Source organism: Vulpes vulpes, chromosome 13 (assembly GCF_048418805.1).
Source record: "Vulpes vulpes isolate BD-2025 chromosome 13, VulVul3, whole genome shotgun sequence".
Taxonomy (NCBI): Eukaryota; Metazoa; Chordata; class Mammalia; order Carnivora; family Canidae; genus Vulpes; species Vulpes vulpes.
Genome location: NC_132792.1, coordinates 7,118,531 through 7,142,241, shown reverse-complemented (window position 1 = coordinate 7,142,241; position 23,711 = coordinate 7,118,531). Strand labels below are relative to the sequence as shown.

Genomic DNA, 23,711 nt, shown 5'->3' with positions numbered 1-23,711 from the left:
AGGAAAAGCAGAGGTCAACGGGAACATAGCAACCCAAAGTGGTGCTGTGGTCCAGATATTTGTGTCCCCCACTCAAGCTTACATGTTGAAATCCTAACCTCAATGTAATGGCAATAGGAGATAGTCCTTTGGGAGGTGTTTAGGTCATAAGAGTGGAGATCTCATGAATGGGATTCATGTTCTAACAAAATGCACTCCAGAGATCCCTAGCTCCCTCCACCATGAGAGGACGCTGTGAGAAGGCACTGGCAGCTCTGAATCAGGACGAGGGCCCTCTACCCAATGCGACCATGTTGACACCTTGCTCTTGGACTTCTCAGCTTTTGGAACTGTGAGACATAAATGTCTGTTGTTTAAAAGCTACCCCGTCTGTGGTATTTTGTCATAACAGCCCAGATTGACTAAGACCAGTGGTTCCTAGAAGCCAACTGAATAGAGAGAGTGTCACCAAGGAAGCAGTGATTAACATGCAATGAGGTTGTTGGATTGAAATAGAACAAGACTGCGGAACGGCAGTTGGGTAGAGCAATGTGCAGGCCACCGATGCCATGACAATGGTTCTTTGGTGAATTGGTGGAGAGGAAACTCTGACAGATTGGAGGTAAGTAGAGAATGGGAAACAGGTGAATATAGATAATTATTTGCAAGTGAGGGGAGGGAAATGTGTGGTTAAGGGAGAATATTTGAAAGATAAAATACAATAGGTCATAGTTGCCTGCTAGTTAAATGCTTCCATAGAAAGGGAAAATTTGATCATGTAAGAAAGATAAGAATGGTGGTGAGCATGAATGAGATGGGGCAGGAAGAATGGCCTTGGATAAGGAAATAGACAATCTCAGTAGTAATAGGACAGAAGTACAGGAGGAGGTGGGTAGGTAGATACGGAGATGAGATGATGTGACGTTTCTCTTCTTTTTTTTTTAATTTATTTATGATAGTCACAGAGAGAGAGAGAGAGAGAGAGAGAGGCAGAGACACAGGCGGAGGGAGAAGCAGGCTCCATGCACTGGGAGCCCGACGTGGGATTCGATCCCGGGTCTCCAGGATCGCGCCCTGGGCCAAAGGCAGGCGCCAAACCGCTGCACCACCCAGGGATCCCTGACGTTTCTCTTCTAATTGCTTCATTTTCTCAGCAAAGTAGCACGATGAGGGTAAGAGTGGAGAGGATGTTTGGAAGTTTGAGGAATTGACATGATCTAGGAAACTGGGAGATGAATTGATGGGGGATTTCTACACAGTCATAATGACTCACCTGAGAATCACCTTTGGGTTTTCCTCCAGTGAAAGACAGCTGCCTGGGTTCAGCGGGAGAGTGGACGTGACGAGGGTTTAACCAGGACTGGGGTTATTCCAGGTAAGTTACAGTGACAGGAAAAAAAGGTTGAGAAGATAGGGGTTAATGAAAGAGAGAACTACAATGACGTTTTGTGAAGTGTTGGTTAGGTTGGAGGGAAGTAGGAGCATGAAAGGGGTGAGGGGCAATAAAGTATTGGTAGAATCAGTGGGTTGCAGGTTGTGTTGGGGCCAAAGAACTGTTGGAGTTAGTGTACTATAGAGAATGAACTGGAAATAAAAAGTGGCGCATGAGAGTGGGATGCTGATGGGCCGTAGTCATGGGTGATGACAATGTCTAGGAGTTTGTTGCTGAGATGGGAGAGGAAGTCGCATTCAGAGGCGTGGCCACTGCCCAGGGAGAGGTGATAGTGGCTTGGATTGAAATGGTGAAGAAAAGATGGGGAGACGCATATGGTAATGCACAGGCCGATGTGATCATGATGGTCCATGTTGCATAGGGGTTACCGGACCGTGACTCTAGAGTAGATCACCTGGGGTGATCCACTCTTGACTCCATTATTTACCAGCTCAGCAATCCTAGGTAAAGGATTTCCAAATGCGGTGTAGGTTAGTATAGCACCTACACTCTGCCCTTGATACAAGGATTACACGAATTTATACCAGTAAAGCACATGGCATTTCGTAAAATGTCAATAACTGTTAATATTATATAACTCCTTGGACCCCAGCAGAGATTGTACACAGAGGTACTTGCTCTAAGAGCCTCTGGAGGATTTTAAGTAAGAAAATAGCATGATAGATTTAGGTTTTATAAAGGTCATTCCTTTCACTACGGGGAGAAGGCTTTATTTTGAATTTTTAATAACATTAAGGAAAGGCTCAAGATTTTGATATTTATGAAGTGGGGCAAGCATTGTAAAGTATACAGAAACAAAGACCTGTAGGAAGGTCCTCGCCGTGGTACTGAGGAGTCTTCGGGATTTACCCCTCTTCCTGGAAGCTGAGGCTCTAACTCCCGCAGGTTCTCAGCTTTAGGCATAGAATTTCTGGAGCTAAACCTCACATCTTGCCTCAGAGGATGCCTTTCCTCAGAGATGTGGCCCCCACTCCCATCTCAACCCTTTCCTTGGCCATACCCCTATTCATCCTTTAAAAGTCACAACTCACCTGTGAAGATTTCTCTGGTGTCCAAAGCCTGAGTGATTGCCGACTGCCCCTCTTTGTTAGGACCTCTGACCTGGTCATATGACCCTAATATCTATAGAAGAATATCCCATAAGATTTAAGATTTGTTTCTTTCAGTGATAAAGTTGACCTTTAAAAACTCACTGGCTAGGGATCCCTGGGTGGCGCAGCGGTTTGGTGCCTGCCTTTGGCCCAGGGTGCGATCCTGGAGACCCGGGATCAAATCCCACATCCGGCTCCCGGGGCATGGAGCCTGCTTCTCCCTCTGCCTGTGTCTCTGCCTCTCTCTCTCTCTCTCTCTGTGTGTGACTATCATAAATAAATAAAAATTTATAAAAAAAAAAAAAAAAAGCTCACTGGCTATTCTACTCTCTAGACTTGGAGGAGTCAAGTCGCCATCTTTGTCCAGGGGCCAAGCCATTACTTTGGTTTCTTTGGGTGCATCTGCCTGATGGTCTTTTGGAGATCACGGGAGGAAAGAGAATGGGGATCTTCTGGGAGAATGACTTTGTTCAGTCCCTGGAGGATGGAGGACAGTCAGTGGTACAATGACAGGGCCCCTCCCTCTAGAAACCTCTATCATTTTCCTCACAGAGGCCTGAGGTTCTGTTTCACAGATGGATGTCTTGATGTTTTCCTCTCATGAGTAAAGTTGGAAATAGTTCATGGTGATTGCTGGCTCTTGCTCTCAATATCTGTGGGCATCTTTTCTCAAAAAGGGAAAAAAAAACGCATCGCATTATTTCAACAAAATAAAGGGAACATGCAGCGTTGATGAAGATTTTGAGACTTTCAGTAAAATCTTGTGTCAACTTGCTGCCTGTGTCTCCTAGAGAGGAAGAAGGGTGCCACGTGCTGCCTCCTCAGTGGAATGCAGTGATTGGGATTGGGCTTCCCTAGGTCCGCGCTCCAAAAACCACTTGCAAGCAGATGCCCACTTGTAGGCAAGACTCCTGGGGTCTTTCCTCCTTAAAGCAGAGGTGTTGGGACACATCGGGGGCTCCGTGGTTGAGCATCTGCCTTTGGCTCAGGTTGTGACCCCAGCGTCCTGGGATCTAGTCCCACATGCAACACCTCTGTGTTCTCCCTCTGCCTGTGTCTCTGCCTCTCTCTCTCTCTCTGTGTCTCATGAATAAATGAACAAAATCTTTTAAAAATATTTTTTAAAAAACCCAGAGACCTTGATGGCTTTAGATTTACTAGAACTTTTGAAACCAAAGGACCTTCCTTAAGCAGAGGACTGAACCAGTAGGGACATGGAGCGCTGTTCTGAGAGAGGATAAAAGGCTTCTGGGGGACAAGCTTCAGGGGGTCCCTGAGGCACTTCCTCCTTCATTCTTTCTTTTTTCCCCATTCTCATAAATAATTTGATTCATAGTAAAAGACACACAACATCAAGGTTGCCATCCTCACTATTCTTAAGTGCACAGCTCAGTGGCTTTATGTGCATTCACATGGCTGGGCAGCTATCCCCGGTGGCCACCTCCAGGACTCTTGTCATCTTGCAGAACCAAAACTCTGTCCGGATGCACTGTGCATCCCCCCCATCCCCTGCCCCTGGCCGCCACCATCCTAGTTTCTTTCTGAATCTGACCACTCATGAAGTGGAATCATAGAGTCCTTTCGGGCCTGGCTTATTTCAGCTGGCAGAATGTCCTCAGGGTCATTGGCTTACCATGTGTCAGAGCTCCTCTCCTCTTTGGGGCTGAATAATGCTCCACCATACGTGAGCCCCACATTCTGTCCTCCTGCGCAGCCGTCCACGGACACTTGCATTGCTTCCACCTTTTGGTGACTATGCAGCTCTTGCTGCTGCTGTAAATATGGGTGTTCTTCACTCTTATTTTAAAAGAAGAAAAAAGAGGCCTTGCTTCTAGAGAGGGACACTGACTTTGGCAAGTGTCTGAACTGTCCCCAGAGAATGACTCCCTGTGCAGGGATGGGTGGCTCTGAATGGCCTGCAGGTGATTCTGGGGCTTGCTGCCTCAGGGGGCCTGTGTGTGTTTGGGGTGAGGAGTTCTGGAGAGCAGGACCTCCCCAAGAGCTATAATAATACTGTGATTTTCCCATAACAAAGTATGACATCCTGCAAAAAGGGAACTTCTCCCCCTGCATGTGGAGGAGCTGCTGCCCCTGCCCCCCACCAGGGCGTCAGTGGGCGTCCTGGGGCATCACACTCTGTGCCAAGTGGCAGAGAAGGGTGCCCGCGGTGGCTCGAGCAGGATCCAGATTGAAGATGGTGGGTGAGCCAGACAACACCACACAAGTGTTGGTGTCCTGGCTCCAGGGCAGCTTACTCCTTGTCTGGCCGTCAGAGACCTTACCTGTAGAACAGGGATGAGGATGGCAGGAGCCAGCTCACCGGTGGTTGCTGGGAGGACTGTGACCACCTACCCAAAGCTTGGATATCACCTCACAAAAGATTTACCGTCATTATTATTAGGATTATTTCTTGCTTTTTTTGAGAGACTATAGAAACCACACCTGACTGTGTCCTTTCGACAGGTTATTAGACATATTCTAGGAGGTGAGAGAGCAGAAAAGTGTGTTGGTTTTTCATGAAAAACTTAGAATTATGGGATGGCTACATAAACCCTAAGCAGAGGACTGAACCAGTAGGGACGTGGAACGCTGTTCCATGCAGTAAACCTACTGCAAGGCCATGAAGGGGGGACATTTTCTACTCATCTATAAGCTCATCTCTCCTCCTTGGCAATGGCCCCTTGAAGCCGGGAGCTGGGTCTCATTCACCCTGCACCCTTCCTGCCCAGAATGGATCTGCCGCAGAATGGATCCCAGCCACGCCAAAGGGCGTCTGGGCCTGGGCCCTCCCCTAAATGCTGATCCTAAATGATTTTGACCTTGCTATAAAGCAGCAAGCCCTGCAGTAACCAGCAGGGATTTTTCCTGAGAGAAGCTTCCCAGATGCAGGCACTCGGAGGGCTGAACAAATACACCTCCATTGAAGGCTGGAGATTTGGGGCCACAGGGAGAATTTGGTAAAGTTGCTGGGGATTTTGAAGCTTTCTGGGGATCAAGTCATCCAATGGGGATTCTTGGCGACCAGCGTATCTGGAGCGGGGCCTAGATCCCGAACATCCTATCAGGAAGGAGCTTTGCAAATACCTGTCCCGTTCATTCCGAGCTCAGGGATTTCTGTGTCTCCACTTAGAGAATCAGGGCTGCTTTCCAGCCAGGTTGCTCCTGACACTTGTGTGTTTCCCCAGCAGTGAGGATGGGCAGTTTTTGTTCTGGCAAGCCAAGGGGGGTGGGTGCCCTGTGTGGAAAGTCAGATTTTCCCGAGGCCTGGCTCACTATCGGGCACCATGTGCCCCTTCTGCCCACCATGCATAGCATGCTGGGAAGCACGCAGGCCTTAAGGTTTCTGATACCAGCTTTGTTATCATCACAAGTCAATTAACCTCTCTAAACCTTATTCCTCATCTGAAAGGAATGGACCCCAAGTGGACCAAGGACCCAGGCAGCGCCATTCCCATCTTTTTCTCACCACCCAGGACTGCAAGACGGGCCCCACCACATCAGCAGCTCTTTTACCCTCTTCCTTGACTCGACCTGCTCCTGAGGCTTGCACACTTTTCCATCTCCCCTCAGAGAAATCTTCCTGAGACTTGAAGTCCCAACCCCTTTGTGAAGCCTTCATACCTGCCCAGCTTGAGCAGAATCATGGCTCCCTTCTTTGTGGCCCTAGGTTCTGTTGCGAATCCCACAGGAGGGCATTTTTCCTGGAGTGCCCAGCACCTGGCATTGTCTGTGTTGCTAGCATTTCTCGAGTTGAGGCATTTTTGACTACAATCCAGCCCAGTGGTACGACAGGGTTCTCGAGCTCATTAGATTTTTGCACACCCATGTAGGTGCACAAATGCAATTTAACATTTAATTTAATTCGACATTTCCATTATTACCAAAACAGATCTTATAAATGTCAAACACTCACCATTCCTGCTGATGAGAGGCCATCCCTATCATCTGTAGGAATTGCAGACACCGAGCCTGTGACATCATGGACCTTTGTTGGTGGCTTAGCAGAACACACCATCATTATGTGCCCCTCGTCAAAGCAAATTTCCTGTCTGTTTTGTTCCCTGATATCACAGAAATGTGATTTATAACAAAAGAGGCTCTTTTCAGAATTTGGATGCAACCCCAGAATTGAGGACAAAGGATAAGCCTGACCCCTCACATTCAAAAGAGAAGTGTGAGTCCATCCATGGGGGGAAGAAGGACCCGTCCAGCAACCTAAAGATTTATGGGGGAGGGCAGTGGGTGAGAGAGCTGGGCTCCAGGAAACCATGTGTAGAGACAAGGGAGGTGTGTGTTAAGGACAGGAGGGAGGCAGCTGACCATCCAGACAGATGCTTGGGAAGCTCAGTGGCTTGCAGAGTACAAGAACTCACAAGTTCCATTTTCTTACTTCTGGTGTCCAAGTCAGCCCTGATGGATGGCACTGGTGTGGGATGGACGTTTAACTATTATCTGAGACCATAATTATTCCTGAAAGTGACCTTAGAGCTACTGGCTCTACCTGAGATGGAATTCAGGGGTGGGGAAAGGAGGGATGATAGACTATGTCTGAGGCAGGCTATATGGTAATTGTACCCTACCAAATTTAGCTGTTCAATAAGCAGAGTAATTACCCAAAAAAGGACCATCTGAGACCATGCCCCCAGAGCGGTTCTCTCTATACTTCCAACCTTAGACTCTAGGTTACTTAATCTTCCAGCGTATTTCTATATGGCGTGCATCATTTTGCAAAGTATGTGAAGTTTTTGGCTCTATCCTTTTTTTTTTTTTTTTTAAAAAAAGATTTTATTTATTTATTCATGATAGAGAGAGAGAGAGAGAGGCAGAGACACAGGCAGAGGGAGAAGCAGGCTCCATGCAGGGAGCCCGACATGGGATTCGATCCCGGGTCTCCAGGATCACACCCTGGGCCAAAGGCAGGAGCTAAACCTCTGCGCCACCCAGGGATCCCTTGGCTCTATCCTAAACTATGACTACAGTGCCCACTGTTGCTACCGGCCGCCTTAGGCTTCAAGGATGCCCAGATGAAATGGATTGTCCCAGTGAGCTCAGGCCAGCATGGGAGAAATATGATCCAACAGTGGCAGAAGCACCTGGGCAACAGAGTGTTTTGACACAAGTCCTGAACCAAACCTAGAACGGGCAGGAAAAGTATTTTTCTAAGCTGATTCCCCTTCAACAAGTAGGAATTGTCAGGCAAGAGAACAGAGTGCATGCGCTGACCTGGAGGCAGGGAAGTCGCAGAATTTTGGGGGGAAGAGGAACTGCGCCATATGGCTGGGACCGGAAGTGCAAGGGGAAGAAATGAGAAGGTATAGGATGGTGGGTTGTCCCTAGATGCCATGTCTTCCCTTAGGGCTTGCTCCAGATCGCCTTCTCGTGGAGGTTTGGAGGTCGGTTAGTCCCACCTACTCTAGACAGGACTAGGGAGGTGCTTGGCATGCGAGATGGCTTTGCTGATCAACGTGCTAGCAGCCCCGTGGAGACCAGCTGGTGTGGGCTGGGGAGAAGAGCAAGGATGCTAACCTAGAGCTTGGGAAAGTAGACGGGCTGCAGCTGCGTTCATCCCAAGGGAGACAGGACTGAGCTACTCGTGGCATGGGATGGATGGGGTCCACAAGCAGGCACTACTGATCCCATTCAGAGGACAAGAGGGGTTTTTCAGAGTATAGGAAATGTATTCATGGGCTCAAAATTAAGTAAAATCATTTAATTCTTACTCCTGTGGCCTTTGAACAGGAGCAGGTGAGGAAGTGGTCCAAAGAGGCAGAAGAGCATAGGACTGGAAGGAAAACTAAATATAATTTCATCCGCATGAGCAGGAGCTGATTCGTCAGTGAACCCACACATTTAACTGAGAAACTTCCTTGTATTTAAGAATAAAGTAGAGGAGACTTGTGCATGTGAAACTGGACCCCGTCTTTGGTTATTTCCATTGGTGACTCAACCTTTCCAATTCTCTATGATTTGACGATTATTTTCCTGTTATCAGATTTCTATCCTAATAAAGAATGGCAATATGGCCTGTGCAGTCCTAGTGTGTATGTGTTACCTGCACACATGGGTCATCTCTCTCCCTGATAGTCTTCAAATGATCCTGAATTGTAAAATCTCAATGATACTCCCTTGACCCCACAAAAAAGTTTTTTTTTTTTTTTTCCCTTCTTCTTCTAGAAAGTTGCGCATTCGGAAATGAGCTTTGGTAGCAGCGAGCCGGGTGTCAAGAGGGGAAAATCCACTGTTCATTTTGCTATTCATTACTTTTTAATCTCAGTATACTTGCACCTCTAATTGGCATCATAAAATGTCTCTGGAGAGAGAGAAGCCCAAAACACTTAATAGCTATAATGGTCCTGGATAAAAATAATGAGCTGGAAAAAAAAAAAAAAGCCCCGAGTTTAAAAAATATGTTTTTCCTTAAATGGTAAAATCCATTAGAAATAAATGGAAAGGAGCTCACATTCAATGCACACTTTTTCTGGGCCAGATGAATTGCATGGTTCACTCTCAAAATAATTGTCAAAGCAGGATTCTAAAGCAGATAATATTTGTAAAAGGGCCAAATCGAAGCTTGAGACATTTTAGTGGCATGCCCAGGGTTAAGCTGCTGTAATGCAGACCTGTGTGTCTCCATGGCAAATGCTCTTTCCATGACCTGGATTGATTCCAGGCAGGGCCGTGGTGACATGGCAGGTTTCTGGTTTGCGGGTTTAGCTGCAGTGGAAAAATTTAGGATGAATGCAAGGAAGAACTTCCTGATTATTAAATGGTGGGATGGATACAAAAACCATAGGTGGCTTTTCTTATGATTTTGGTTATGTCTGTAGGGGTTTTTGCTAGAGCCAGTTCCTTATACCATGGTTTGTGCCTTTACATTGTGGTACCAGGGGAACCATATTATACTAGTTACTAATTATGGGTTAGGCATCGTCATATTAGATATTTTCCGAGATGACTCTGTTCTTACAGACTCTATGAAGTAGGTGTTATAATTTCCATTTACATAATAAGGAGCTTGAATCTCAGAGACACCAGCAGACTTGCTCAAGATCAGCTCATTTGAATACCCACTGTCTGCCCTGAGAATTTGTATCCTTTGTAGTCAGGAGGGTCTGACTATGCACTTTTCTCCCACGATGACAGAAGGGCGAATGGAATGAGCTCACCAGTTGTCCCTCAGACCTTTGCTTTCTAAGACCAAGATGGCATCAGTTCAATGACAGTTTCCAAATACTAAGACGATGTCAGGAGATGAGACGTAGACCTATTTACCAAGGCAGACCTGGGTGAGATGCTGGTGTTGGGAATGAGGGTTCAAGGAAGGACCTTCTGATTTGTTTGCATCCAAGGATGACACCTACAGCCTTCTCATGGGACGTGTCCTCTTCAGTAGGTCAGAAGGGTGTTCATTACCTTGGTGCTGGCCCAAGGTGGGTGTACAACAGAAGCCTCCCTTCCCACCTCCTGGACTCACCAGTCCTATCGGGTCCTAGTTAATCATTTCTCTTTTCCCTAGTCCTCTGCCACCAGGATCTCTCCACTGGAATTCGTCCTCCATTCTGCTGCCAGGCTAATCTCTCTCTCTATATATATATAAAAGAATAAGAAATATATGCATATTTCTTATTTAATAAATGCATCCTCATTCTGGAAAAGCTGGAAGATACAAAAAAATTATCTCAGAGGAAAACCAAAATTAGATTTTAGTCTACCTCCTTCTAATTTTCATGATGTGAACATTTTCTATGATATCTGGAATTAAATATCAGTTGTTACTAGGGCTGCTGGTGTCCAATGAGATAAACACCAGAGGACAGAGCCAACATTTTTCCTCCCACGTCCCCTACCCAGAGGGAATTGGGACCTGAGACATTAAAGTTAAGTGTCTTCCCACATGTCCTGCCTGAGAGTCCCTAAATCAGGTGGAGAAAGACTATTATTTGTTCAAACTATTTTCTTGAATTCATCCATGCAAGAAAATTGTATTTCCCTCTGATAGAAGATTTAGCAATCTAGTTTGTTTTGGCCAATAAAAATGTAAGTAGAAGTGGTGTGCACCAACTCTATGGAATGGTGTAAGATGTTTTCCTCTTATCAGTGGGGTTTGTCCTGAATAGGGGCTTCATTCCTTAGTTCTGGAATGAAGATGTGTGGAGCACAGGTGTACTCCATTTGCAGCTTGACGTGAACATAACTCGTGAGCAGGAAATAAATCTTTGCTGTTGTACTCCACCAAAATTTGGGGAGAGTGATTGTTCCCTTAGCCCAAGCCTACGCTGATTGCTGCACTTCTGTTGTGTCATGCAAGATGGACACACATGCTCTGGGCAGCGCATGTGGCTCAAGGAGACATGGTAGTTGCGAGGATGCAATGGTTGGGCGTGTTCTTGTTAAAGTGGAAATCAGGGGACAACCAAGAGGATGAGATACATTATTGACAATGTGAGCTATCATTTATCTAGGGCTTGTTGTGGGCCAGGAACCCTGCTGAATGAGATTTCAGGCATGAAGTCATCAGATCTCCCCTCAAGTTCTAGAAGGCAGATGTCCATTCTTTGCCACATTTTTGATGAGGACCCTGAGGGTAGGGAAGTTAGTAACTTCCACACTCACTAGAGAGTGACAGACAGAGTAGAGGTGTGATTCAGACACAGGCTTCTCACACCGGCTCTGCCCATGCCAACTCATAGGGTGGACTCCTGACCAGGTTACCCCCATAGCTGCCCATTCAAAGGTGGCTCCCAACTGAGACTGACTGGGGAAGGACGTGATGGTGGCGAGGTTTGTTACGGCACATGGCTCCACTGGTAGACCAGAAAGCACTGACCTTCCTTCTTTCATTCTAAGGGAAATCCCTCTAAGAAATGTATAGTGGGTTTGTGACAGCTGCGTAAGCGCAGATCTGTTCGAGGTGAGGCTGGAACATGCAGAAATTTGAATTATATATAATCATATCCTCGAGATTTTTTTCTGAATTTAAAAGGAAAGCAACTCCTATTAATTCTAATTAGCTGGAGTGCAGCTGGAAGGAATCCAACTGGATCTAGCGTAGGCAAGAGGGACAATTACTGAGATGATCCTGGGGTAGTTCCCGGAACCAGGAGACGGGAACACGGTGGGGCCTCACGAATGTTGGACACCAGAGCCTGAAACACAGCAGGAATCTTTCTAGCCTGCTCCTGGCTCTGTTTCTCTTTGGGAAATTGTTCTTTCTTCTCTCTTTCAACCTCCTCCAGCTGCCGTCAGTTCTCAAGCTCCCATACCTTCTGTTTCAGCCACCTGGAGAGAGACGGCTTAGTTTCATTTCCAAAACGCTGGGGAAGGACTTTGATTTGGTGCATTTTACCCAAGTGTCCACATCGATCAACTGTAGCCTGGACTGTGGTCATGCTACCCTGACAAAGGAGCTTTTGTGCTACTGGATCGATTACATGGGAGGTTCCAGAAGAAGGTCTCAGGGGCAGAGGAGGCAACCCCAGAAAGTCGCGGTACACATGCGAGCTAGAGGAAATGTGGACAAAACACAAAATTGTAATGAACGTGGAGAACATAAAGGATCCTGCCTCTCAGAGGCAACCAGCTGAACTATCCTAAGTATAGTTCTCTTTTATATTTTTTCAAATTTTTTTCAAATACGTGTTCTACTACCTCGCTGAAACCGGTCACATAGACTAAGTGAGAGCAAAGTTAAGAGAAACAGATTCTAGGTCTTAGGTGGAAGATGATACAAAGAGATGTTTAAGGTCAAATAATACTCAGCTTCTATGAGTTCATGGGTTTTTCCAATTAAAGCCCCAAGCCCAAAGCAAAACCCAGAAATTCAGAACCTTGTGCATGAATTTAAAAGTTGTGATGCATATACTTACACCAAAGAATCTCTTTAACACGCTAAACTTAACATACCAGCCCCCTGGTCAACATTTTGTGACCTCTGGAATAAAACCCAAACCCTGACACAGCACACACGGTCTTCTAACAGCTGGCCTCTGCCCTTTTGCCCTGCCTCCATCTGAAACTTCGAGGTGGATTCTTCACTGGTTCATTTATTTACTTACTCATTCATCACACATTTACTAAGACACACACTGGAGGTACAGAAATGAGCAACACACCCTCTTTTTGCTCCGGGAGCTTACAACCTAGCAGCACAGGAGAATGAGTAATCCAGAAAGATCTACAGGACGGTAAAAGCTATGATAAAGAGAAACCCCAAATGCCTGCGGTACAACCTTTTACAACCTTGTGGACTTTTTTTTTTTAAAGATTTTATTTATTTATTCATGATAGACAGAGAGAGAGAGAAGAGAGAGAGAGAGACAGAGACAGAGACAAGACAGAGACACAGGCAGAGGGAGAAGCAGGCTCCATGCAGGGAGCCCGACATGGGACTCGATCCCAGGACTCCAGGATCACACCCTGAGCCGAAGGCAGATGCTTAACTGCTCAGCCACCGAGGCATCGCCTTGTGGGCTTTTATAGGGCAAAAGTGGGGAAAGCCAGGTTGCAACTCAATTTGGGTCACAGAACCAAGAGCGGCTAAACTCCAGCCTCTTCCTATTCCATTTTTTTTCCTAGGAAATCAGCACCTGAGACGTTATACCCCCTCCACTGGGGCTCTTGGCTCCTCTTTGCTGCCCGTTACTTTAGACTCCTCTGGCTCCAGAAGAGAAAGTGGCATAGAAGGAGTAGAGCCTCCGTCTCATGGCCCCTTCCGCCCTCCCACCCTCCTGCACCTGTTCCAGCTCACGCTGGCCATGGCATGGCGCCCACTCCCCATTTCTTCCGACCCTTCTGCTCCGTGTTCCTCGCCCACTAAACATCACTAGGTTTAACGAGACGGGCCTGTCTGCAAATGCTTCTGGGCCATTATGCGATTGTCAAACTGACATTTCACTTTTCCAGCTGTTGAGTTACCTTCTGCGTGTGTAATTGCAAAAAGGATCTTTTTTTTTTTTCCTTTTGGGTCTACTGCTTATTTAATAATGGAGCCACAATAGGAAAATGGGTCTAGTCAGTGAAATTAATTCTGGAGAGCGCTTAATACCTCTGTCGAGAGGTGTCTGCACCCAGGCCGCCCTGACTGTGGCAGAGAAAAGAGGCTCCTGATCCTCAGAAGGACAGGGGCTGGGCAATCAGGTCGGGAGTCGGGCGGGTCCCTGGCATCTGGCATCGGGTGTGAGTGTATCTGTGTGTGTGTGTGTGTGCACATGTGCATGCCTGTCTGGATGTGTGCTCTTCTGCGTATCCGTGTGCGTGTGCAGATATGTTTACATAGATACTCGTGGGACTGAGGATGTGCGTGCGTGGAGGTAGTTGTGCATCACAGATGCTTTAGGCTGAGAAGAATTCATTCATCCATACGTTTATTCATCAACAGCAAAGCATATTGGATTCTGATGCTGTGCCAGGTTCTGAGCTAGCCCTGGGGACTTCAAAACAAGTAAGGTAGAGATTTCTACCCTCAAGCGGTACACAGAGTCAAGAGCAAGGTTTCCTAACCTTGTCACGATTGGCATTTTGGACGAGTTAATTCTTTGTTGGGGGGTGGGGGTGTTTTGAACATGTATCAGATGTTTAGTAGCCTTCTTGGCCTCACCCAGTAGGTGCTCGTTATCAACCCCCAACTCCCAGCTGAGACCATGAAAAATGTCCCCTGGCCAATGTCAAATGTCAGCTAGGAGGCACAATCACCCCCGGCTGAGAAGCCCTGTTCTAAAAAATGTTGAAGCAGGTGCTTTTGTCAGCGTAAAGGGAGTGCTAGGATTGAGATTTACGCTGATGCTTTGGAGCAGAGGAGAGCGTGAGGTGCTCTGTTCTTGTCCACGAGGGGGTGAGGAAGCATGAGGGGGAGCATAGGCAGGTGATCCCCGGTGACTTTGACTTCCTGGCATGCCATGCTCAGCACTCAGACTCTTCCCAGAAGGCTGCGCTGGGTGCTCAGGGTGCGGAGAGCCTGCGTACAAACCCAGATCCCAGTTAGCTCACTACTTGGTGCAAAGTGCGGGGACGATCTCATGAGTGAGTGGAAGAACCAGTGTTTCCCTCTGGGGGGGAGTCTAGGGTGGGGGTACAGAGCACAGGGGATACAGAGCCCACCGCAACATCACTGGGGTCCTGGGAGAGGGAAAAAGGGAGTAAGATCGGGGAGGGGATCCTGAAATGGATTCAGATATGGATGACTTCTTGGGAAGGTGAGGGCTGCTTGGGACCATCCTCTGGGCAGTTTTTTTCCAGAAAGCCGACTCTCCAAACACACCCTCCCGTTTGTCACAGACAAGTGGACAACACATGGTTCCTAGCAGGTGGCCGTGAACTCGAAGGAGGGCTGCGTAAATCCCAGCCCTCCCATCCAGCCCAGGTCTGGTGGGGAATCTCCACTTCCTGACGAGCCCTGAGATAAACTCGCACAGCGACGGCCCACTGGGGAGCCACCACACCTGCCCTCCATCCTGTTTCAGGCTCTCTGTCTGCTTCACAACCTGTTTCTGCCATTAGGGCTGAGAGAGCCTTTCCCCTTTGCTTTGGTGACTCCTCTTTCTGAATGCTCTGGCGATGATGTCACTCCATGAAAGGTTGGTTCTCAGGGCCTGCGAGCAGCAAGGCCACCAATGGAGGGCAGGGGGCAAGTGTGACCCTTGAGTCCTGGAGGGGGGACGGATGGGTCCTCATGAAGGAACTTCTTAGGGAGAATGGACTAGACTTTCTCTGTTTTCGCCCTCATTTTTATGACATAGAGATGTCAAGTTCCCAAAAGAAGATGGAGTAAGGATCACTCCCTGTGCCCCTTATTGCAAATGGGTTCCTGTCTAACTCAAGTATAGCACTTAGGTTTTATATATGGTAGGTGGATAGGGTGGGTGACAGTGGATTGCTCAAGGAGATCCTTGGCCTGGATGAGAGGTTCCCATTTCCCCTGTGGGGGCGCCATGGACACTGTCAGCCCGTCCCCTGGTGGGGGCGGAACTGCCCCCTTTGGAGCTTCTGAGAGCCATACAGCTCACTTGGGCCTGAGCAAGGATGGGGAGACCCCACAGGCCTGAGAGAGCTGAGCTACGCATGGGGAGACCACATGGCTTCATGTCTGTGCCTCCCCCCAGGGACCAACACCATCGGGCACACCCCAGGTGCTCAGATAACACTGCCCTAAACGGAACAAGCTCCTCTAGTCCAACCCACGCCACTAACTCCCTCTGTGATTTGGGGAACACCCCACCGCTCCCATCTGTGAAGTGGGGACCTTAATATCGACCTTGGAGTATTTTAAAGATTCAAACTTTAAAAGGACACACAGACGAAAGAAGGAAAGGGTAGGAAGCTGCCTCTCTGTTGCCACTTCTCGAATATTCCAAATGTGAATTTAGAGGCTCAAAGTGCCAGTTTTCCCACGGGCATTGTTCAGTTCTAATAGTGAGCTGTGCTGTACAAACATACATTATCCCTCTGGGGCTCAGCAAAGCTATTTGCATCTTGAGTGAAAAAAAGAAAATGTAGCTTGTAAATATTTTAATTTTTCCTGAACTGGCTTTTGTGTCAATAAAGGTTGTTCAGAACTTCCCGGGATGACGGGACTCAGAGACAATGCTTGGAGAGAGGGCAAGAGGTCATGGAGCAGAACTTTGTCCTCTTCAGGTCAGAGGTTGCCGACCTCTGGTTCTCCATCCCTGGCCTCCCTGCCTCTGGGGATCTTTCTCAGGGACCAGGTCCCTCTCTTTTCACCCACCTGGGCAGAGGTAAGGCACAGGCCATGGGATGAACCCTCTGAGGTCTCTAATTTAGAATCTTGGGACTGGCTGCTCTCATTCTCAATCCCTACCAGGCCCTTGGCGGTTCCCCATTTACTCATTTATTCATATATTTAGTTAATGAATTTTTTTTAGGTGCCTATTCTGTACCAGGCTTTGTTCTAGTAGGTAGGGTCCATTAGTGAACAGAACAGTTGAATAATAAATGTCTGTGCAACAAAAGCACATACTGGTGACAGGCCATCCTGGAGAGTCCTTCATTCTCCATTATTTCTTTGCAGCTGGGGCCATGTATCCTCTCCTGTGCAAACCCAGCTCCCTCCCTTCTAGTCCCCCCACAGAACCAGCGGAAAGCTCCTTCTCAAAACACTGATCTGACCCCACCAGGCCTTGCAGCCCATATTCCAACAGCGCCCTGTGGAGGCTGGTACAGAGTCTGCATTCCTGGCTTGCCATTCAAGGTCAACCGTCACTGGATCTCCGGGTCTGTCCTGGTGTCTCCTCAGTCCTGGTTCTCTCCTCTACATTCCCATGACACCTTGATGTGTCTCTGTTACTGGGTCCCTCTTCCTGCAGCGACACAAGGACTCCCAACCGCTGATCTCTAAAGGGGGCTTCAGGACTGATACCAGTACCTTTGGTGACTCCTGGAAGCAGAGATCTACTAACCCAGCTGCTGGGCTGTGGGAGGGTTGCTGGGGTCCTGGTACTACATCAAGGGCCAGGTATGCTAGTAGGAAATAATTAATACAGTGGGGTCAGGAGGCAGCATGACCTAATATGTAGACCAGATCCCACTACTAACTAGCTCTGGAGTGACTGTGAATAAGCCACTTCAATCCCTTCATCTGGGAAGAGGGACTGATGATCCCCACCTGGAATGGATTTCAGGACATGGAATCCAGTGACTTTTCCAGCTGCTGGGCTGTGGGAGGGTTGCTGGGGTCCTGGTACTACATCAAGGGCCAGGTATGCTAGTAGGAAATAATTAATACAGTGGGGTCAGGAGGCAGCATGACCTAATATGTAGACCAGATCCCACTACTAACTAGCTCTGGAGTGACTGTGAATAAGCCACTTCAATCCCTTCATCTGGGAAGAGGGACTGATGATCCCCACCTGGAATGGATTTCAGGGACATGGAATCCAGTGACTTTTCCAGATGGTGGGCAAAAGGGCTCAGTTTCTTCCTCTCCGCAATGGAAAACTCAGTAGAGTTTTGGGGATGAATAGAGCTAATATGTAGTCTTTAGCTCATGGAAGGTGCTCTATGAACAAGAATTACTATTGCATAATTTTGTGTGTTGGCTTGATGAGCATTTCACATTTTGCCATTTGTCTGAGCCTCCATAAGCCACAGGATCCTTTAGGAAAGTCCTTAGCACTTCTTTTGGGGTCTCCCCAACGGGCCCGGCATTCACAAGAGCTACCCTGATTGTGTCTGAAGTAACAGGACAAGTCTTGTTACTTATTTACTACAAGCCACCCTGGGTCTGAGCTAGGACTAGTTCTATTCATTCCTATCTTCTTCCATTCTGCAAATTTTGGGTGGAGGGATGGATTTCTTTTCCTGGCTGCGTCTAAACCACCACTTGGCACCTAGAATTTGCTCCATCCGAGCTCATTAGGTCAACACACTCATTCTCAAGTTCCATTTCCATCTGAATTCGGCTGTGACTCACACCCGCCAGGGCTCTCTGGTAGACTTTGCATGCCCGTGTGTGGGTTTGGCGGTCACGACCACCCGCAGGTCAGATGTTCTTAGCCCTCATCTGATGGAGGAGGAAATGCATCTGAGGAGAAAGGCTCCTTCCACCAGGCCCTGCTCTTTCAGAGAGGAGGCAGGGCAGACAGGAGTGGTGGCAACCGGTGGGACAGGGCATCTCTGGTGCCTGCATCTCTACCCCGGCCCCTGCCCTTGGTCTGCAAGCCAGGAACACACAGGAGGCTGGATCAGGAGCCAAGTTGAGTATATTTTCTGGGTAGGAATGATTTGGGTCTCTTCATTTCTGTAACCGAATAAAATGCATTGGTTTTCTCACCCTGGTGATCACAGTTTTCATTTTTTCTTTGAAAATGCTTCTGGAGCAGTAGCCACTTGAGAAGATTTATTGCTAAAATGAAAACTCCAAGAAGGTGAAATTAGAAACAGTCTGTTGGGGTGGAATGTCATTTCTTGTTGGGGAGCAGGTCTGCTGCTGGGGAATGCTGTGGCTTGGGGGTGGAAATGAGTGAAGGGGTGAGGGGGAGACCCCAGCTCCAATGACCACAGTGACTGGCAGAGTCGTGAGGCTTTCTCGGCATCCCCCCCTCCCCTGCACACACACACAAGAAGGTTACATGTTGTCCTACCCCTGTCCTCAGGCTTTTGTCTTGAGAGAGAATGGAAGACTCGTACAAAGCCAGCAGCTGTCTGGAAATAGATATGTGATATGATCCCGAAAAGAGAGACACTGGTTGGCCTTTAGGAGAAAGGGAGGACGCATGAGCAGAGAGGAGCTTCTGGAAAGTGGACAGGTGGACTGGTAAGTAGGAGACAAGGATGGGCGATAGGCTCTGGAACCAAGCTGTCCTCTGGGAGTGCTCTCCACTCCTGCCCAGAGGCATGGCCTCAGGAATGTCACTTGCTTGGTCAAGCCTCTGTTGACACACCTATAAAATGGGGATCCCATATGGCACCAAATCACCAAGTTATTATGAGGACTCAGGAAGATTCTGTTATGGCAAGTGTTCAAAAAATATTCACTGTTCTTTTAAGTGAACTAAGATATCTAAGAAAGGTTGACGAGATTTAAGAATGTTCTAGTCCAGAATGGCTTGTCATCTCCATGTAGTCCCATGATGACTATTTTAAGGAATGTTTACTATGTATCTCAAATTCTGGGAGGTCATAGGAGGATGTTAGGAGGAAAGACTTATGTCTGCTTGAAAGGTGGGAGGATGTAGTATTATATTTTTGAAAAGTACTCTGAATGGACACAAAATAGGGCCCAAATCATGCCATTTAGTAAGAGTGTCATTGAAATGTGGCCAGAAGCTGCCTTTGCCAGCCTTTAATCCAACCTGTGTCTTGCTTTCTGGCTACAGTTGAGGAAACTGCCTCAGAGATGCTGTGTGGACACAAAGCCAGCGAGTGGTCAGCTCAGGACCAGGCCCTTGGCGTCTACCCCTCCCGGAGTTTGGAGAGTGGGGAAGCTCTTCTAACCCCCTAATTACAAACATCAGGGAAATGAAAGGATACTACTGGCTGGAAACCACAAGTGAATCTGGCTCCTGGTGTCTGTCGCCCCTGGGTAATTAGTGACATGCATTCAGGTACCGAACAAGAGAAAGACAAACAGAAATCTTTTTTTTTTTTTCTTTTTATGTGAAGGTCTTTCCTGCTCCAACTCTTGAATTTGGTCCTGAGTCATCCGCAGGGGGCTTCTGAGGGGAGGCGTTTCAGTGGTCACACTGGAGAGAGATGGGGCAGGGGGTGGGGAGGTGATGCTGTCCTGCCCCCATGAGAGGGCCAGTGTCTGGGGTGGGTTCCAGGGAGGCATCCTGGGGTGGAGCCCCCCACCCCCTACATAAGCAGAGCCCCATATTTCACCCCCACTTCCCCACAGGGAACTTGGTGGCCCTGCCATCAGTGTGTGCAGAGGGCGGTCCACCTGAGCCCTGAGGCCCACGTTCCCGGGCACCAGCTGGGGAGGGTAAGGACAGTTGCACCGGGGACAGCTCTGCGGCTCCCAGCAAAGTGTTCTCTTGGCCTCCCTTCCCTCTCTCTGGTCTGGATGAGGCCCTACTTGCCTATTTAATTTCCTATTCTCACCCCCTCTGAGCCTTTGTTTTGCCTTTAGAAGTGACACTTGTCACAACAGCAGGCCTGTGGCTTTGGGCTCCTGTGACTGGAAAACACAGTGGTCCTTTCCAAACACCAAGGTAGCAGTCACAAAGTCACTCAAAAGGGGCAAGTGTGTGATTAGAGCATGTGAGGCTTTATAGGAAGAAAACCCAGAGCAACAAAGCAAGGATGGCTGGAGTCCTCGAGTAAAAAAATGAGTGCTTTGATATGTAAATTAAATTAACCAAATGAAAATAAATTTAAAAAATATATACACACACATCTATAAAATATTACCAAGTACATCAAAGCACCCACACGTAGCATGTGTGAACCAGATAAGATGGGCCAGATCATAAATAACCAAAATGTTGATGGTATTTATTATACCTGAAAATCCAAAAAAAAAAAAAAAATCAGTCACACAATTACTATCCATTTAGCGCCCCCTGTCTCCTGGGGATAGCTGGGGAGCTTCCTTTTCTGAGGCCTGGAGACGTGCTTAAGTGTTGTTTTGTGGAAATTTGCATTCTTTTTTGTTGTTGTTGGTGGTGAACATCTATCTTTTATTTATTTATTTATTTTTTATTTATTTAAAAATTTTTTTATTGGAGTTCGATTTGCCAACATATAGCATAACACCCAGTGCTCATCCCGCCACGTGCCCCCCTCAGTGCCCATCACCCAGTCACCCCAACCCCCCACCCACCTCCCCTTCCACAAACATCATATGGTCTCATTCATTTGGAGAATATAAAAATTAGTGAAAGGGAATAAAGGGAAAGGAGAGAAACTGAGTGAAAATATCAGTGAGGGTGACAAAACATGAGAGACGCCTAACTCTGGGAAAGGAAATTTGCATTCTTGACGGTTTTTTTTTTTCCAGCTCTCCAGCAAGGCTGCATTCCTAACTTCTTTGATGCAATTGTGGGACTGGCCTTGGTCAAGGACATGTGAGCAGGGGGCACTACGCCCCAACTGGGTGGAAGGATCCCGTGCAAGGCGTCATGTTTCCTTCCCACGGCCAGTCCTGGGTGACAGTGGCTGCTCCACGCGCCTGGCCCTGGTGTGGAGACGGGGTGGAGCTCCAGGCCCACCCTCGAGGGACATGTGGCATAAGAGAGAAGCAAAGCGTGGGAGTTTTGAACTACCAAGGCTGTGCACTGTTACACAACACCATCTCGTCTGTTCTGAGGGACACACGGGTACCAGTGTGCTGGGTTGTGTGTCTGGCTCTTGATCACGTCTTTATTGGCCTTGAGGATTGTCTCTCTCCTTCCCTCTCTCCCAGGAACAATCCCAGTGGGCCTTAAGGCACTTCTCCTTTTCCCCCCTGTCCCCATCCTAGAAGCTGAGGGGAAGGCTGACCCTAAGCCCGGGGTGTGTCATTTCCTTACCAAAGTCATTGCAAATATCTCTACTCTGATCCTGCCAGCCCAGACCTCAATCCCTGCATTGTCCCTGTTGCCAGTTTTATAGGTATTGTAAGCGTTGCAAGGGTATCCGTGGCAATACGCTTGACCTCCAGCATTGTTGAAAACAGAGAAAGGGCCTAGATTATAATTTCCTCGCATAGGAGGTTGAGTTTGTAAAGGGATTTCTGTAGTTTCTTCGTGGAGACATGAATTTTCCAGGGACGTGTTGTGTTTCCATAGTCAAGTGTATTCATGCATCTTTTTCACCTTTAAGGTTGCTCTGGTTGAGTCTGGGACCCAGAGAGTTAGCACCACCAGCTCCAGAAGGGTTAGGCCAACACTGGGGACTTTTTATTTTTTTTAAAGGTTTTATTTATTTCTTTCATGAGAGACACACACAGAGAGGCAGAGACACAGAGGGAGAAGCAGGCTCCTGCAGGAAGCCTAATGTGGGACTCGATCCCAGGACCCCAGAATCATGATCTGAGCCGAAGGCAGATGCTCAACTGCTGAGCCACCCAGGTGTCCCAACACTGGGCACATTTAATGTGAGGGCACCGTTGGTTCCAGAGACACTGTCCTGGTTAGGATCCCCCTGAAAGCAGAAGGAGCTGGGACAGGGACATATATTTATGGGGTTTATTTGGAAGGTGATCACAAAGAGCCCTCAAGGAGTGAGGACCCAGGGAGAAGGAGACAGGTCAGAAGGAAAAGCCACTGTGAGAAGTGTCAGGAGGTTGCAGCTGTGGGAAAAGAGGCTTCATTCCTCCAGGACCTTTTGAGAAGCAAAAGAATCATCAGTGGGGAGGGCAGGATGCTCTTGGCTGCCACCCAGGCTCTTCCTTGATGGGACCCTCAGGGCTACTCACATGTCCTGCACACTGGCCAGGCGAGTGTCCACAGAGGAGGGGCTGCAGCTCCCAAGTGGGGACTCTGTGCATGGGCCAGGTGACTGTCCCCGGAGGAGGGGGTGCAGCTCCCAAGTGGGGACTCCCTGTGTAAGCTCAAGGCCAGATTCTGTTACACGGAGTGAACCGTCGGCAAGGCTGGGCTCGACAGTTGGGGTGACAGCCGCATCTGCCACAAGCTGGGTCACGATTTGCAACAAAAACGTATATGCCCAGTATTTATTTCAGCACCATCTTCCCCGAAAGGCGGGCTCCCTGCCAGCCTTGCCACTGCCGTGGGTGAATGTGCATGAGGCCTCTATGTCCTCTAGACATAGAGGTGCGTGTCCTCTAGAAGGTGGCAAGTCATCAGATCCCCATGGCTCTCCACGCCAGGGACCTGGGGACCACGCCATGTGGCAGGCTCATGGTGCACCGTTTTCCTGGCATCGTGGTCCCTCTGCGCTGCAGCCCCCTGGGCCCCATGCCAGCTCCCCGTTTCATCTGGGCCTGGGTGGCCTTGCTCCCGCACGACCCCCGCAGGGCGCGCCCTGCCCCACACAGGCCCCGAGCACCCAGCTGGCGAGGGATGCGGTGTCCCCTCTGCTCCGGAGCCCAGGCCCCCGGGTGTCCCCAAATGGCAAGCGATCGCCCCGCGTGCGCTTGAGCCGCGCAGACGAGTGATGGGGATTGCCGCCGGCGGGGCTGCTGCTGTGCTCTCGTTTCTCTTTGCAATATGCCATCTGCAGGAGAGAAATTGATTTTTAAAATAAACAGGTTTTGTGTAAAATGTATACATATGGATGGTGCCGTTATTAGGCTTTGCAAATGGCTTTCTCCCCCCGAGAGCGGTCTCTGCTGCTGAGATGCGGAGGCTCGTGACCGGGGTTCCACATGAGGGGTGCCAAGCCCCCTTCAAACTTCTGGGCTCCTCCACCTCAGGGAGGGCAGAGCTCTGGATGACCGGCCTCCTGGAGAGCCATCGAATGGGGCTTTTCTAGGAAGGGAGAGGGCTGCGGGTGCTTTTCTGCCCTGGGGTGAAGGTGGGAGTAACGTCAGATGTGCCTCTGGGGGTGTGCACTTGTGCTGCAAATAGCAACAGTGCCCGGAACCCACCTGGTTGACCTGATCACAACTGCAATGTGGTCATCAGTGTGTCAGCCGCTCGCAAAAGTGGAGTGGATGGAGCTCTAAGTCACCCCCCGTGACGTTAGTTTTATGTGTCCTCTCGGCGAGGCCATAGGCCCCGGGTATGTAGCTGAACCCGTCTAGGTGTTGCTGTCAAGGTATTTTGCATGTGAGGTTAACACCTCCAATC

At 48.5% G+C, this 23,711-nt stretch overlaps 1 long non-coding RNA gene across 1 annotated transcript; it reads left to right on the top strand.

The window, feature by feature from the left end:
* The first annotated feature begins 926 nt into the window (after nucleotides 1–926).
* Nucleotides 927–23,187, top strand: LOC140595130 (uncharacterized). The gene is made up of 5 exons (XR_011996502.1): nucleotides 927–1,151; nucleotides 1,282–1,354; nucleotides 18,630–18,790; nucleotides 19,353–19,580; nucleotides 20,978–23,187. It is a non-coding gene; the product is annotated as an uncharacterized lncRNA (long non-coding RNA).
* The last annotated feature ends 524 nt before the right edge of the window (nucleotides 23,188–23,711 follow it).